The sequence below is a fragment of the Grammomys surdaster genome, unplaced genomic scaffold (genome assembly GCF_004785775.1).
Source record: "Grammomys surdaster isolate TR1022 unplaced genomic scaffold, NIH_TR_1.0 167, whole genome shotgun sequence".
Lineage (NCBI taxonomy): Eukaryota > Metazoa > Chordata > Mammalia > Rodentia > Muridae > Grammomys > Grammomys surdaster.
In genome coordinates this window covers 8,891,682-8,909,851 of record NW_021604615.1, presented here as the reverse complement: position 1 = coordinate 8,909,851, position 18,170 = coordinate 8,891,682, and the positions used below count along the sequence as shown (strand labels likewise).

Here is an 18,170-nt window from a genome sequence, read left to right as displayed (position 1 = left end):
ATACATGTCTAACACATGTCTAACACTGTCTAATACATGTCTAATACTGTCTAATACATGTCTAATACTATCTAATACATGTCTAATACTGTCTAATACATGTCTAATACTGTCTAATACATGTCTAATACTGTCTAATATATGTCTAATACTGTTTAATACTGAACTACATCCACATGATTTAAATTGTTTTATTTTCATTCTTTTATTGTGAGACATCTATTTATACTTACAAGTTGCCTTAGAATTTGTCCTATAGTCCAGGTGGGACTTCGATTTATGATTCCCTTGACCATAACTTATGATTGAGGCTTCTGCCTCGTGAGTAGCTGAGATTATAGGCCAAGAGTACCAAATACGTTTATAAGCACAGAAAACCACAGAAATCCCATCCTCCTCAAAAAGAAAAAGACTTAACCCAGGTACACATATCCAATGCCATCCAATGTTCAACAGGCAAACACATACTTTTTATGGAGGGGAGTCATAAAATAGGAGTGAACAGGAAATTTGGGCTCATGGGAACACGCAGAACGCCACAACAGTACACTGCCACGCAGTATGATCTGTGCCCTGGTGGGGGCATCCATAACCAGCATGGAGCTACACAGCCAGAAGATGATCAGAGCCACGCGTGACTTTTACATGATCCACTAACCACATCAAAAAGTAAAAGGATACAGGATTAATTCTAATAGATTTCAATTTAATATAATGCACTGACTATATCATTGTTTGTTTGTATGAGTGCTTCGTCTGCATGTATGTATATGTATCCCATGCATGCCAGTGCCTGCAGAGGTCAGAAGAGGGTGTATAGTTCCCAGGAAACTATCTTACAGATAGCTCAGCAAGCCGGGAACAGAGCCCAAGTTCTGCAAGAACAGCAAGTGCTTTTAACCACTGAGCCATCTCTCCAGGCCGAAAATATCACCATTTCCACATGCAGCCTCCATGAAATATTGTTGACTCCTTTTATGGTTTTATGTTGTCTTCAGAGACTGTGTATATTTTGTTCTAGGAGTACTTCTCAATCTGTGGGCCACATGTCAGGCCTCCATAACCGCGGGATGCTGGGAGCCACTACAATGAAGTCACTGCATGTCTTTCTGGCTACAAGACACAGTGGGAAAGGAAGAGCTCAGACCTGATCCGAGGAGGGGGTGACCTTAGAGTAGGGTGACCTAGGACACTGATATAATCCAAAGAGACACAGCAGAAGTCACTGCTAATGGGTATATCACACAACACACAGCTCTGTCTAGCCGGAGGTTCTGTCCCCTGAACTGAACTTTTCCTCATAGTAGAAGGCCAACAGATACATATACTTGGAAAATGCATCAATGTTATTTGGAGAGGTTAAACAGGAAAGAGAAAGGGTGCTGGTGGAAATGTAAGAAACCATTCAGGGGTTGGTGTGGGGCTGGAGAAAATACTAGAAAGCCACCCTCAAGTTCTGCTTTCTACACATAAGGGGCGGGGGGTGGCAACCTGCATGTCTGGACTATTCTCCTTTGTGCATAAACAGTCTCCTGCTAAGAAAAACAAGGGAGCACTGGCTCCTCAGATTCCTTGTGCCTATCCTCTGCTTGCTGACTCTTACATAGCTGTGATGCCTTGTCCACTGCAAGCCCAACCCAACCCCACCCTGCCTCCCAGAATGTAGAGTTAGAGTCAGAGTACCACAAGCATCAGACAGAGAATGAATAGAAACAGAGAAGAAGCTGGATTGAAGCAGAACCCACTCAGGAGAACTCAGACCAGATCTACTGACCAGAGTTCATGGCCCCTGGGATACACGGAGGTATAGTCAGAAGCAACAAGGACCAGTAATAAGACAGATATCACAGAGACCTGCACTCAGCTAATGGCCCAGTCACTTGCCGTCTTACCAAGTTGTGCCAATCATGCTCTGGGACCCACAGGGACAACATGACCACCTACAGGGCTTGTGCAAGCATCAAGCAGGAGTCTTGTAACAGGCATTGGATGAAGCAGCAAACAGGCTGATTCAAACATCAATCCTTCTCTGTGACCGCTCAGGGCTGAGGAGGACCTAGCCTCATTCAAACTGATCAATCATTCTACTCCTGAGGTTTATAGAAAAGAAAACAAAAATGTAATACCTAGAACACGGTCATATGTATTTCTCTCTAGGTTCCTTAAACCTGGAGCCATTTCCCTGGTTTCCTTCCTCCATGCTAAGAAACTGACTTGGCAGATCGTGGCGAAGGCCTTGAGTTTGGGAGTTGCACTGAGACTATATCAAAGTGCTTTAAGACATGGCATTTGCCCCGTGGGGGTTCTGGGTAACTGCTCCAGATCCAGAAGGCTATGTGCAGGTTCTTTTGTCATGAAATTAGCTAGAAGCTAAGAGCAAGAAGGGGTGCTGACAAAGGTCAACAGGAAACCCCTCCCAGGTGACACACAGAAATGACACATGAACTTCCCACCTGGTAACCACGACTTCCAGCAGGCAGTCCTGACGCACCTCGGATACAGAACAATACAGTGTGAAGCACATGGGAGGCTTACACTCTTCTGCCTTCTACCCCAGGGACAAAGGCTCCTCAAGGCTCCAGAACTCAAGGCAAAGAGTGGGTGGCTGAGCGCTATGGGCACTGGAGCAGAGAAGTGTTTATATCTGCCGGTTCAATTGATTGAACACCCTAAAGCACAGAGATCAAGAGTGTAGTGAGGTTATAAAGACATTAAAAACGGAACCCCGTGGCTATTTCTTATGTGCCTACACACAGTGGAGTGCCAGCTTCCAGCAAAGGAGGCAGGAGAGATCTGGGGCAGCAGGCTAGGATGGTTAGTTTTAATTTTCAACCTAACACAATTCAGAATCACTGTGGAGAAGGACTTCTAGGAAGTCCCTCTAGGAAGCTTTATCTTAACTATGTCAATTGACGTGGGAAGTCTCCTACCATTGTGGGCAGCACTGTTATCTGAGAAGGAGGAGGAGGAAGGAAAGGAAGGGGAGGAGCGGAGGGGAGGGAGGAGGGAGGGAGGAGAAGAGGAGGAGGAGCTAATGATGAAATTGGGAGGAAGACATGTCTGAGTCTAAAAGGAGTTACAAGGATAAAGATGGTAAATATTATCAAGAAACATTGTAAACAAGTACAAACATCTATTTTTTTAACGAGACAACTAGAGGAACCCAAGCAGGCATTCATTAGCTCATTGCTTTCCACCCTTGACTTCGAGTTCCTCCTGCCTCAACTCCCTCACAGTGATGGACCTGGAATGTGAGCCACGTAAGCCCTTGGTCTTAAGTTACTTCTGTTGGAGTATTTTTCTCATAGCAACAGGAAATGAAAATAAGAGAAGGTATCTCATGACGAAGTCTATGAAGGGTCAGGAAAGTCCCAGAGAACTTGTGAAACCAGAAGAGAGAGAAGACCAGTCATAGCTGGCTCACCAGAGGGGAAAACGCCAAAGCCCACTTAGAAAGGACCTTGTCAGAAATGGTGAGTCTAAAATCAGCAGCAGAAATCTCTGGGGTTCCTAGTGATGTCAGGAATCTCCACAACTCAAGTCTCCTCATGGCCTCTCCTTGCCTTCTCCTCTCTCCCCTGATTGCTTAGAAAGTCTGTTCCCTTGACTGTACCAGGCACCAGAGTGCTATCCATACTCCAGGACATCACACTGTCTCATTCCATCAGGGCTGGCCAGGCACTTGGTAGATTCCTCTGTCTGCTGACATCCTTTCTACCACGTGTGTGCTCTCTAGTGATGCTGGTATGATCAAGTGCTGTGTGATAGTCTGGCACACCTGGCTGTGACTGTCACCTGGGTGGCTCCACATGTTTTTTTCTGGTCCTTTGTACTTCTGACACTTGCCACACTGACCCTCATACTCCTGGTACAGTTCTTGCGGCTATGTGGCTGCGACCTCTCAGCTGCCGAGAGCAGGAAGTTGCCAACTCTGACTCCAAGTCTCCATTCCTCTCCATCTGCGTGTGTGGTGAGAACACAGGGCAGCACACAGTCTCAGCCCACTTCTCTGAGTGATAATACCCCACACCTTCCTCTCATGCCCCAGCTCTCTGTCAAGAAGAGACACCATGCTATCATGTTCCACGCAGCAGGAACCCTCAGCTGCAGCAGTCAGAACTTCACCCAGGGATCTGCCTGGGTTGGGGAAGGTTGGAGTCAGCCCTCCACTGCTTGGAGTCTGAACCAGCTACCTGGTGTCATCCTGCATGAACTTCTCCTGAGTGTTAACTTTACACATGCAGGTAGACTCGAGAGCCTGAAGTCCTGATCTTTAATACCTTCAGTGGCAGTCAACCACTCAATTAACAGTTAGGAAACAAAAGGTTTGCTTCGGCAGCAGAACCTACACAGTTGAATAACATTGCCTTTCACTGTTATTTTCGGTCACTAAGAACTCTTTACAGTAGATTCCTCCTGAAAGCAAGGCGCTCACCTCCAAAAGGATGTTCCCGTAGAGTGTCCACCTTCCTCAACCTTGCCATCCGGCCCCAAGGGACTTCCATCACCCACCTCTTTTTAATCCCCGGGCTGTTTTCCTTCACAGTATACAACCCCCCTTGGCACTGGGTTCTTTACTCAGCTTAAACAGAACAGCTTTTGCTCAAGTAACCCCCACTCCCAGTTCCTAGCTCAGTCCTGCTAGGGATAGTGCTGGGCCTCCAAAACCATGCAGCTTACACATCATATATATGGAGCTTCCAAGAGTTTTTATGCAGCCTGTAGCCAGCCTGGCTGAGGAGGCGGCATCTTCTTTTCTTCGGTGCTCACTCTAGTTACCAGCTTTGCCCCACGTGTCAACAGCCACGGTCTTCCTGACAGTCTGACTCCAATGGCACATGGCACAGCCGACTAGTCTGCCTCCTTCTGCCCACCCAATCTAAAGCCACATACCTACTGTGAAGTCCTGTTTGTCCACATTAAGACCTCTCCTTGAGGAGAGGTTTCCTTGACTGGGAAGCCTTTTAGTCCATGTGAAGAAGCAGGATTCAGTGGGAGGGAAAATGCGGCAACCTTTACCATGGCTTCCCAGGAAGGGGTAGGTAGAGCAAGGCTAGCAGGCAGGTGAGACTGGCTAGCCGCAGAGTCTCAGAGGGATATGAGGGAGTCTGGGAAATAGAGTGGTACAGGCCTGAGGGGGAGGGTAGGGCAAGCACCATGGGACAAATCAACAGTGGACCGCAGTGTGCTCCCACGGGGGAGAGGTCAGTGTCCTGGCTAGAGAAGGTGCTGCAAAAGACAATACTGTAGACAATCCCAGACCACTGTGAACTAGCGGATGCTAAATGAGCCAGCCTCAGAATCAGCAGCAAGGCTCTGAACCGAAACAGGTCAGAAAAACAAGATTAAAGGCATGGTATAAGCTGTTCTTCACTGCCTAGCATCTCAAGATCCAGGCACTGGGGCTCAACCACTGGGGGAAAAACTCAAGTCTTCCTACGGGGCCCAGGGACTCCCCCTGCTGAGCCAGGACTGGACTGAGGCAGCCAGATGTCAGAAGCTAACCCCTGGATCCCCCCAGGATGGATACACACACACACACACACACACACCCTGGCTATTCCACTTCTCTCAAGAATTCTGATGAATAAATTTTCAAAGAAAGGTCACAGTATAATCTTACCTCCCATGTGGACGCCCTGGGCTCCTCATAGAGCTCTCTACCACACCCAGGGCTGCCCAGATTCCTTCATCTCCACAACGCCATCTCTTTTAACATCCCATATGACAGCTTCTTACCTCAGCAATGCATCTCAGTCCCGATCGATCCATGTCCACTGACTGACATGTGAATATTAAAAAGCAAAGCCACCATGGCCCTAGAAGCATTGTAGGTATGGCTGCTATGTCACATGTGTGCCGGTAGGTGGCAGAGAGGAGGGAGGTTATGCCTATGCTCAGTGTTCTGACCTGGATGTAGAGGTTGTAGGTGAGCCAGCCCCGAGTGTGAGAGAGCAGGCCCTGCCTCTTATCTGCTAGGCAGTGGTACAGATGAGGGAGAGAGAGCCTCCTCCTCTTATCCCTTATCCCTTGTCATCTATGGCAAGCAGGAGAGCTGGCCCTGGGTGATGAGAGTGGGAGGCCATGTCCCTCACCTGCTGCAGCACAGTAGAGCAGGTCCTGCACCTCACCTGGGTGGCACAGTAGAGGTGACCCTGAATGTGGGAGTTTTTGGTGAGCAGGCCCTGAGAGCGTGAGAGAGGGAGAGGTTGACCTGCAGGCTGACCAGCTCAGATACCTCTCAGGCCCAGATCCAGGGCTTTGAATTGGCTCACTCTAACATCTACCCCACTGATGAACTGCTGGAGCATATAAAAGGGCCGGCCCTACAGATCCAAACTCCAGGATCTCCATAACACAGAGTAACAACAGGATATCCAAGAGAGTCCTGTTGGAGAACCTGATGCTAAGGTCACAGACTCTGATACTAATGTCAAAGTCTACCATGTCTGGATAGCTCTCTGAGCTCAGTGCAAAATGGAGGTGTCCCTTTCCCCTTTTCTCCCTCTGACCATGTTTGGAGAGTGTCTCTGAGCACATCCCAACCTTATTTGGAGAATGACCTTGCACAGAACTTCCTGCTGGTACTGCATGATTTAGCATGAGTCTTAGTCTTTCCCCCTACACACATGATAATTAGGTGCTGTGTTATGACCAATCAGTCTTTCCCTCTACCCATATGATAATTAGGTGCTGTGTTATGACCAATCAGCCCTTCCAGTCTGTATAATAATTAAGTACTGTGTTATGACCAATCACTCTTTCCTGCAGGTAACCCTAATAACCCTTATATACCTTACCCTTAGAGCAATAAAATGAGCTGTCTCTCTGAAGCCGACACCCAGAAGTTCCTTCTGCTATACCCATGGCCTTCTGAGTCCTGCTCGAAGCCTCTGCTCCCTTCATCATGTGGTTGGATGGCCAACAACCCATGAGGAAAAGGTAGACCCACAGAGTCTCAGTGAGGTTCCAGTAGCAATAGAGCAGCAGAAGCCAGAGACCTTGTACCAGACCAACGAGTCATTGTGACGAACTTTTGTAAGCAAAAAAGTGCGAACAAAAGAGTATACTGTAGGACACACTGTGACACTCTACAGCTTCCACGAGACATTTTTTTTTCTCTGTTGAGACAAAGGATGTAAGGGTGAAGGGTAAGCAAGAGGGGAACGGGAGATAAGTGGGATTAAGGTGCATGACGTAAAACTCACAAAGAACCAATAAAAAGGTTTTTTTTTTTAATCAAAGCCATTTATTTGCACTGCTGCAAGCTGCCAAAGCCAGCATGTCCCCACTGCTCTATCATCATCAAAATGAAAACAGCTCTCTGATGTTGCCCAGGAGCCCAAATACACTGAGCAGAGAGACCTTGTTAAAGCCTCTAAGATGACCCTTGTGGGTTCACTTGTGAACACCTCGGCAAGTAACACCAAGTACTGCACCTGGTTCTTGTTCATCCTAACAGCGCCCCTCCCTCCTTAATGCTGACTACAACCCAGACCCTCCACTCATGCTATACACAGGGTTCTCCACAGCATCTCAGGACAGTACCAGCAGTCACAGCCACTGATACCCAGGTCTCACATGAAACAGGATCCCAAGGACAAACTCACTGTCTTCCGATACTCACAGGCTGGCCTGACACACATAACCACACCCAGGATTAACTCTCCAGAGCAAGCACTATCAGATAGCTCAGCACAGTAGGGCAAACATGGCCCCAAGGGCAGCCCATGATACATGACTGCAGAGAGAGCTCTATCTTTTTGCTAATGACTACACTCTGATTGCACAAAGATTTTAGTGATGGTGTTTTCTTTTGCATGACATAAACATTGTTTGTTCTCATCCCTGCTACCCCTTGTCACCTCCCACTGATCTCCTCCGCTATATCCTCCTCTCCCACTTCATCTTTCTTTATGTAGAGATTAAATATAGAAAATACATGGTACTTTCCTTTCTCAGTCTGTCTGATTGCACTCAACATGACAGTCCCTGGTCACATCCATTTTCCTGTAAATGACATGATTTAGTTCTTCTTTATGGCCAAGTAATGCTCTATTGTGCGTATATACCGTGGATTTCTATTCATTCTTCCACTGACAGGCATCTAGGCTGGATTCCATGACATGGCTATTGTGAACAGCAAAACAATAAACACCAGTATGCAGGTGTCTCTTCTGAAACACTTCAATATACAGCGTGAATGGTGACTTTCTGAATAGGACTCTGATGGCTCACGAAATCATAGCAAGGGCTGACAAATGGAATTTCATCAAATTAAAAACCTTCCTTACAACAAAAGAATCAACCGAACAAAGAGACAGCTCTGGAACAGGAAAAATCGTTGCCAGCCATTCATCCAAAAGAAGACTAATAGCTAGATATAAAAAGAACTAAGAACAATTTAATAACAAAAGAACAGGTAATCCAATTACTAAATGGGTAAACGAACTGAACACTTTTCAAAGTTAGAAGTACAGATGGCCAAGATATAGATGAAAGAGAGAGCTCAACGTTTTCAGCTATCTGGGAAAGGACATCCCATCTCGAGCAGTCAATATGGCTATGATCAAGAAAATGAACAGCACATGCTGGCAAGGATGTGGGAACAGAGGAATCTTGGATTACTGGTGGGAGTTTTAGTTGCTGGATCCACTGAGAAAATGAGTTTGGAGGTTCGTCAAAAACTTAAAGCTAGGATTACTATACTATGACCCAGCTATACCAACCCTGGGTGTATTCCTGGAGGAAGCAAAGCAAGAGGTCTTACTCAGAGCCCTGCTTCCGACTGCATACTCTCATCTGTTCAGATGTCTGGGACATTAAATGCAACTAGTGCTCTAATGTGTCATTTACTGGCAGCTGCAGATCCCAAAGCAGCATCTTTGGTGCTGTCTATTCTTCCTATGAACAGATAGATAGCCCTCTCTTAAGAAGAGGATGTTTTCCTGAAATACAGGGGCAACTTTTGCCTGCCAACAGCCACTACTCTACCCTACAGCATCTAACAGGCTCCTGACGCTGGCCATCCACACTGTTGTTCTTATGTTCAAGGTCCTCTCTGCAGGACTTGCCCATGATCAACTCACTTTCTCCTGTCTCACTCTCCACCCCCGGGCCTCTGATACAAACTCCTGTTCTATTTGGCTCAGTTAAAATACTTCTATTACCCCCTAACACGCCCATCTCCAGGAGTCACACAAATTGGAAAGATGTCTCCCAACCCTTGGAATCCTGTTTGAGACTTTACAGAGACACATTTAAATGTCACCAACTGTTTTCCTCTTAGGAAAAAAAAATCCTAAAGAGGAATACAACCACCTTCAGAACCTGGAGCTTCAGGTATACATCACTCTGAGTGACAGGAGAAGCCCTGGGTACTGCCACATCCTGGCTGGAAGGTACCAGGTGAGGACATGAAAAGTTTCCAACATCAGTGTGGCACCCCTGTGCCTGGAGTGACCATTCTCCTCAGGGTCCTTCTCTGAACTCTTCAGAGACATCAGACTGTTGGAATAGATCCAGAAAAGGCTGTCTTCCAAGTCAGATATAGACAAATCCCCATCACAGCCACGGAGACACCTGAGGGAAGGTTTACAGCTTCTTCCACAGCCAGTGCCACAATACAGAGTTTGTCACATAGCAGAATCATGGTAACAGTCCCCAGAGTTACCCCATGTACCAGACCCCAGGCTTCTAGACCAAGACCACTATCTCTCAACTGCGGAATTCTCAGCTTCACGTCGCCATAAGAAACATTTTCCTCTCTCAATTTCATTATTTGTGCATCTGTCCTTAATATCTCTGCAAATTAACCCCAACTCCTACCTGAGGAAATGGCTGCTATAAATCAAGTGGGCTGAGGGTGATTTATATGCCGCCCGAAAACTGTTAAGCAATGAGACTGTGCTGCTAAATAAGCCAGCCCGTGTGGGAAATCCATCACTGTCTTTACGTGAAGCTGCAGTTGTGGGTAAGAGACGCGCATCATGCTAACCAGGGTGTGGCGGAGGCTGCAGGACCCAAGCATCACCAGCCAAGGGACCAGCACAGTGGCCACTGGGGCCCTACACAAGAAGACACATAAGGACAGTTTAAGCTAGAGAGGCTAGAGAGGTGGTTCAATGGTTAAGAATGCTGCTCTTCTTCACACAGTCATGGAAAACCAGGAAGTAAGTAGTGTGTCAGTAGCAGCTGTCCCTACCAGCCTAGGTCTCTGAAGTAATGCTGTCAACGCTTCAGTTCCTCAAAAGGGAAAATAAATGCCGTTGATCACATTTTGCATTTTATGGCTAATCTCTTAACGCGTTTTACTTTGTATAAAAATGAGGTTAACATTTTTTTTATTGACTTTTAGCCGCTAAGTTTTTAGATGTTTATAGTCACCTTCCTTAGAATCTCATTTTATAAGTTAAGGTGGTTTCAGAGAAGAAACTAGAAAATTTTGGTTTCAGCAAATAGAACAGTTTAAATGGAATCAGATATTTACTGGGTAAATTTTGTGGAATTTTCCATGTATCTGAATACTAAATATTTGAGGATTATTTATTGACAGTTACCATGAATTTAGTAATATAAATTTATTGCATCTGAAGTAAAAATGCTGTAGCTGAACTAAAAAAAAAAAAAAAAAAAAGAATGCTGCTCTTGCAGAGGACCCAGTTGGATTTCTAGCATCCACACAGAGCAGCTCACAACCACCTATAACTAGCTCCAAGGGACCCAATGCCTCTGGCTTCTGTAGGCACCTGAACTCACATGTATACAGCCATACACAGATACATGCCCACATACATGATTCAAGACTTAATAAAAATAAATATTTTAAAAATCCTAATCAATACTTCGTTTTACCAAAAAAATAAAACGAAGTGATAGCTTTTAGACCTTTTCATTTAGTACAGAATGGTTTTACAATGAAATGTACCTATCATATCATGTTTGGGTTGGGAGGTTTTTTTGACAAATATTCAAACTTCTCAACTTCAAGAGAAAGAATTCAAGAGGAGTTGGAGCAGGCTTTGGAACGGAAGGACGCAACCGCCATGTAAGATCTTGGGGGACTGAACACAGTGGCCTCGACCACCAGACGGATGGCTAGAACAGACTAGCTGATAAGATTAGGGCAGGAAATTCTTCGCCCAGCCATTGAGGTATCTGACTAGTTTTAAAATATTAAAACAAACAAACAAAAAATAATTCAGTGACTTTCACTTGATGGCTCCCTTTACATTATTGGGGCTTCAGGAGGAAGCCAGCCCTTCCTGACACTAACACCCTCCTTTTAGTACACCAGTGAGAAGGGCCCTGCTAGTGGAGGCAGCTGTAGGGTAAGGCAGAGGCATGTGGGTCAATTCTAAGAGGCATGCTTCTGAATTGCACTAATAAAAACCAGCAGCACCACAAAGGTAGATGGACTCTTGCTGTGAGGATCTGGTCATCCCATCAAACCTGAAACCTATGACACACAGTGTCACTGCTGCCAACCTCCGCTGAGACAATCCCAAGTCTTCTCCCACCCAGAACAAGGGCTCACCAGGTAACCTTCCCTCCAGTTCTCCCAGTCAAAGCCCTCACTGTCCACTGAGGGAGGGGAGCATGACATTCTCATGAGCAGAGAAAGAACAATAAATTCACTCCAGAGGAGCCCAAGTGAAGTACGAAGAACCAGGCTTCAATCCCACAGTTCAGGGTGAACTGCATCCTGACAAGACAAGCAAGAACACCCTCTATCCCAATTCCTTACTAAAATAGCCAAGCATCATGGGAAGATACCAGCTAGGTCCCACACAGACAGCAAGTGGTTAGTAGCACAGCTGTATTAGTAGAGGAGCTATTCCCACTGTCACACGGGTGACCAGATTGCAGTAACAGATATCCATGCTCTGTCATATGGGAACAACAGAAAAGGCTAGCAGGTCCCAGCAAACCCATAAATGTCCCACTAAAAAGCCCATGGGACAGGCCTACATATACCATATGTACACAAGCACCACACATACAAGTACTCCCAAACAACACTGGAACTTGCAGCCTGTGTGATATACATCACAGGCTTCTGATGAGGGATCCCAGAGACCTGTGCAGTCCACAGAAACTGGAAACAGTGTTAGCTGGGACCATGAATACTACAACAGCACTGTAGACCCAGGTGAAATGCCTGAACCAAGAACAAAGGGAAACAAGAGAGTGGGGGCTTCATAAACCTGAAGCAAGACATAGGACAAACAAGTGAAGGGGATAGCTGCGGTATCAAAGACTGTATAAAAAAAAAAAAAACTTTTTCTGGGGACACACATCTATTCACCCCAGACAGGGAGCCCACAACAGACCAAAGTACCGATACCACCCGAGTCCAATTTGGTGAACCATGAGTTTTCCTGGGCTTACTTACAGGGATATGAGTGAGGGGTTACAGGAGCAGAATAGACTCAAAGCCAGCTGTACCACCAAGGTCCACCTCAGCAAGGGTGACAGCTCACAAAGCTGGGGACACTGCACTGCCTGCAGGAAGCTCAACAGGCTGAGGAGTGTCCTTTCTATGTGGCTGACTCTGTTGCTCCAAACTTCTAGCCGGTTTCTGTTTCTTCCAAACTGCTAGTTTTATCACAGAGTCTTTGTTGCTTAGCTTGACTGAGAGTCTTCTTTGCAGCTCAGCTTTGCTAGTCAGAAAGGACCTCTCAGCTTTTATGGCTTTGCTTACTCCAGCGGGGAGGGACCTAATGAATCTTGTCAGTTTCAGGAACTTCCTGAAGCTATTTTGAGTTGTTTATCTTCCTGCTTAAAAGAGGTTCCCTACAGGATGGAATGTCTCAGTCTTGGGGTGGTGAGGGGGGCACTGTTATGCAACAGGCACCACAGGAAAGCAACAACACCGAGTGGAGTGTGTGTATAGCCAGATCAGCACCAAGCTAATTTGTAAGTGTTAAGAAACAATCCCTTATTAAGTCTCCTCTTAGTAAAGAGAAAGATCTCTGGCAAGATGAGAAGTTAGTGGTCCAGACAGATCACACACACCAGGAACCAGTGTCCTTCAGAAGGAAGCCATATGTGTGACACTGTATAGGACCCTTGCTGTGTCTGATATTTTCTCTACATTTCCCTGAGAGACTGCCAACATCCTTCTTATTCTCAAGGTCATCCCAATCTGGTGCTTCTGTCCTAGGCACAACTGTAACCTGGCATATGTCGACAGAGGCCGAGCACTACTGCGTTCCAGAGATCTCTCTTTAGTGCTAGGGGCAGGGTGGGTTCGGCTCAACCCCTTCTTTGGTTCCCTCCCTCTCTCTAGGTAGCACCCAACATGTAGCAGAAGGAGAAGGGCTAGAGCATATGCCAATCCCAGAAGCCCATAATCAAGGGCCTAAAACCACTTGAGACAGGCCCATTGTTATTACAGCCCTGTTATACAGACCATTCCCCAGTACGCAGTAGCCTCACTTCGGTCAACATCCCCTCCTGTCAAGTTCATATCAAATAATTCATTCTTACACACCAAGACTTTTTACTTTTAAAATATGGATTCTGAAGTCAAGATTATATATATTGATTATAATGTAATTTTTAAATTAACATTGTTCAAAATTTTCAATGGCCATAAATATTCTGTAACAGTTTATCATTCATTCAAAATCATTTATCTCAATCCAAATATGTTATATCTAAAAATCTATCAAAATAGTAAATGAGCCAATCTTGGCTTAAGTAAGAACCAGCAGTAACTGGAATACCGCCATAATCCTCATGAAGTAAATTTCACAATTACCACACTGCTCATGGTCATCCCAAAGCTTCTGTTTCCCAAAGACCAAGAACAATAGCCAGGCCACCCTTTGGAGATCAAGTTAGGTGTGTGGTAGCCTTGCAGTCTCTTGGAAAGATTTGTGCTCCACCCAGCAGCATAGGCAGAATGTGGACTATTTAAATGCCTGTGAATTGAGCCATATTGTCAGACAACTGGTAGACCCCAGTTTCTACTGCAGGCTTAACTATCAACAACATTCATCATCTTAGGGGATTCTAACTGACTTCAACAACTAACAGGTACATTTGAAAGCAGGAGCCTGTATCTAAAAATCTTTGATTTCTCAGCAAGCACATACGTATTCACACACATGCACAAATGGCAATAGCAATAAAAATGTCCTCAGCACTCAGCAAAGTTTGTTATTCCAGATCTGGGAAAGCAACGGACACAATCATTTAAAAAATGCTTAAATGGGGGACATCCAAATGGCAGTACAAAACGCCTCGACACCGAATAAAATGTCTAAGGACTGACTCTTCACTCTGCAAAGTGAAGTTTAAGTGAGTCAGAGATTCAAAACAGAGTCCTATTGTTACTCAGGCTGCTCTGATTCACAAAAGGCTCGCCCTCCTGAGGGCTGTCCTATAAGAATGGCTCAGACAGAGAATCTGGTGAGAAATAAGGTTTCCTAAGAAAACACATTTGGGGGAAATACAGGAATTAGCTTGGAAGTTTGGACCCAGTCAGGGGGTGTCTGAGCCACCAATGCAAACATGAAGACACAGAGACAGGCAATGTTGACTGAGGCATCTTCACATGTTCACACAGCAACCTAATCCTGACTCTAGACTGTTTCTCATACAACTTATGGAGCCAGCAAGGGTTCATTCACAAATTACCACACATGCCACCTCTATATACTTTTTCATCCCTAAAAGGCCAACTCAGCCTTCTTCAAATTCACATTTAGTGGTTTTGCTCAGTCAAGGTAGACAAAATGTTTCTGCATCATTCAAACACACTGAAAACAAATCCCAAGGAAAAGACCCTTCCTACCCATGGGAAGTGCTATAATAAATCAAGGCCTTTAACTATGTGCGTTCCATGAGGAAGCCCCCTTAACTTTAAGGGGGACCTCCACATCTGGAGAGACTTGGTGCCAGGAGTCCGACCAACTTCTAACATTCAATTATTATATTACATTAACCAAGAGAGGGAACTTGTTCTGAGCATGCACTGGACCAATTCAGGGTGTGGAAGCCATGCCAGAGCCACAGTATCATAACAATCAGGGATGTCCTAACGCTTCCCATCCATCCCATCCTGGGACCACACACTCCTCTCCTGTTCCTTGCCTACTCTTCACCCTCAGTAGCATCTTTAGAAAACATGCTCATATGCAAACCTCAAATTCTCAGCAATAACTGTAAGCTATTTTCCAATCCCAGTGCTCCACATTACACATTGGAACACGTGTGGATGTGAAGTTCCTACTCTCTTACTTGAGTTGCAAGCTAGGAGAAGCGGTAAATTTTGAAAACCTATGAGTATCCCTACACCTCCTCCCAGCCCATCCTCTGCCACAAGTTCTGCAAGGATGGCCTTTCCTGTTCCTGATAATATGGCTAGGTCCTAGGTTGGGCCACCTGAGTCCACTTATGTAACCTGACTAACCCAGCTCCTGGTGGCTTGACCCACCCCAGCTAAGAGGAGGGTGAGAACTACTAGGTTTCCATTTCATCTCCACTCTTCAGGAGACCAGCATTTTGTAGTAATAAGAGGAGGTAGCCTATGGCCATTTCCTCACCTCTGGTAACTCAGAGCTTAGACTATGCTTGCCGAACTGCCAGTACACATCAACCTTCATTTTGTCATACGTTTCATGTACAGGTGAATGCACATGATCCTGACTCAACACCAGCACGAATGTAAGGTAACTTATGAAAGGAATGGGTCGGAAAAGAATGGCAGAGTTAGGGGAAAGGAATAGGGAGTCTTCAGTGAGTCAAAGCCATGGTTAATGTACCAAGACAAGTACAGAGCACTGGGCAATGGTAAACAGGAACGAACTATGGTCAGGGTACATAGGGAGTGTTTACTGTTCATCTTGAAACGAGTTGTACATCCAGCCACATGGCACCAGGTGCTAGTGGGGTGGGGGTGGGATATGTAATGCTGTCCTGAGATACTCCACAGCCTTCTCCTGGAGTGGGGAGGTTCCTAAGGTAGCACTGCTACTGGGAGTCCTAAAGCAGCATGCACAGAAACAAGGACGAGACTTCTGTCTGAAGGAAACCCGTCCTCCCCACAGTGTTCCACAGCAGACCAGATTTCAGAGCATCCACCCAGAGTATCACCCCTAACAAACCTCTTGTCTGTATACTTTTTTTTCCACCCTAAAGAGCTTGTAAAATAAAAAACTCTAGAGCACCATGAACTGGGAGGTCATTTTTTCTCTTGATGATCCAGAGCACATTCTGAGATGTTAGGTAAACACTCAGTGCTGAGGTTAGCATGCAGCCACTCAGGTTTGGAAAGGACAGCACCGAATGGAAATTACAGTCAGGACAAGCCAAGAGCCTCCCCGAGAAGTTAATTTTGCTACGCCCAGCTGCAGAGAGCTGCGGTGGTCTATATAGGGTGGTCCAGTGAACTTGGGGGCTATTATTAAGGGATATTGTTCAAGCTACAGGGTGAGTCTGTAACCTCTCAGAGGAGAAGAATCAAGAGCATTTGCTCTTTAGCTTTGTGATGGTTTGTATATGCTCAGCCCAGGGAATGGCACTATTAGAAGGTGTGGTCTTGTTGGAGTGAGTGTGTCACTAAGGGTGTGGGCTTTAAGGCCATCATCCTAGCTGCCTGGAAGTATTCTGTTAACAGACTTCAGATGAAGATGTAGAACTCTCAGCTCCTCCTGCACCATGCCTGCCTGGATGCTGCCATGTTCTTGCCTTGATGATAATGGACTGAACCTCTGAACCTATAAGCCAGCCACAATTAAATGTTGTCTTTATAAGAGTTGCCTCGGTCATGGTGTCTATTCACAGCAGTAAAACCCTAACTAAGACAGGCCTCATGGCCTCTTGGCTTCACACCACTATCACCAGGAAGGAAGCCAAGTGAAGAGTGCCCAGGTCTGTGAGAGTCAACAGCTCAGTTAGTCTTCACACACAAGCACACTACAGGGATGGGAATAAGCACAGTTTATTCTGGGCTGTATTTCTACTGAGGTGTACAGGTTTCTACTTTTAAAAAAAACTTGCCATCTAAGATATAGTGAGACCCTATAGGTGAAGAAAAACCACAATGAATAAAGCTATTTTGGTCCTAAAACTATTGATCTATAAACTTACATTCTGGCAGTAGGTTTGAAACCCTACCGATTTTGTAATAAAATCATTTTCAGTTTATGAAATTAAGCCCTTTGATGCATGAGAGGCTTTTCTTCTGTCTTTGGTTGGTGGGCCGGGGGAGAGAGAGCACAGGAAAACAAGCATTCTGCTCACTCAACAATGGCACGGAGTGTTAAGCGACAGAGAAGGCAAATCTCCACAGCTCACAGCATTTACTTTCTCCATTTAGCTCAGGGCCCGTTATTCTTAGTTTATGAATCATATCATATGGCATTCCATTTGCACAACCTCAATTCTTTTTTGAAAAGGAAAAAGGTAGTATAAATAATTGCAGTAACTGGGTAAAAGAGCTCCCTTGGAGCATCTGGCCTCTCGGAGAATAAGCCGTCAACCCATAATATTAAAATGGCATTACTCGGCACTCTGCCCCGGCCTGTGCACTCTGTACATGACGCATCCCTCCAGGACCCTTCCACGCACAGTACTTACTGCAGTCACCCAAGGGGCTCCACAGCCAGCCAGGGCCCTCTTCCCCCGTAACAGTATCACCATTCCTCTCCACATCATTCTGCCCTACACTTTATCAGAGAGCCACACACGGACAGGAAAGATCTCCTGAGGTTACTGTAGCATCGCAGACCAACACTGTGTGAGATGCTGAGTGAGTTACAGCACAGTGTTCTGCAGCTATGTAGAGGAGAAAGCCAGGAAGTGGGGTCTGTGTCCTTATCCTCTGAAGAAGGCAGTGTCTCTCCTTCACAGGCAATAGCCAAAGCTAATACAGAAGCTCTAAACTAAAGGTACTCTGCAGGGCCACCATTCAGCGTCTTCTCTGCAACACCACGAAACAGCATGCCAGCCATATATATATGAACCAAGTGTCCCGTCTCTGGGACCAGTCACTTCGAGTCATGCCCCTGCAGACAGGCTGTAGAAAAAGAACAAACTGACTCGTTCATTTCCCCTTATGTCTTCAGTCTGAAATAACAAGCTGTTGAAAACCTTTGGCTCATGAGAAATCTGGTAGATGTAAAATTACTACCCTTTCTTGCCGTTTCAACAGAGATGTC

The 18,170-nt window shown here is 45.7% G+C and overlaps 1 protein-coding gene and 1 non-coding gene across 3 annotated transcripts in view; one reads left to right on the top strand and one right to left on the bottom strand.

Moving 5' to 3' along the window:
• Positions 1 to 18,170, bottom strand: part of Dlgap2 (DLG associated protein 2) — a 720,970-nt gene that overhangs the window by 543,709 nt on the left and 159,091 nt on the right. The gene's annotated exons all lie outside the window — the stretch shown is intronic.
• Positions 5,813 to 5,943, top strand: LOC114620319. Its single transcript, XR_003711304.1, has one exon. It is a non-coding gene; the product is annotated as a small nucleolar RNA SNORA17 (small nucleolar RNA).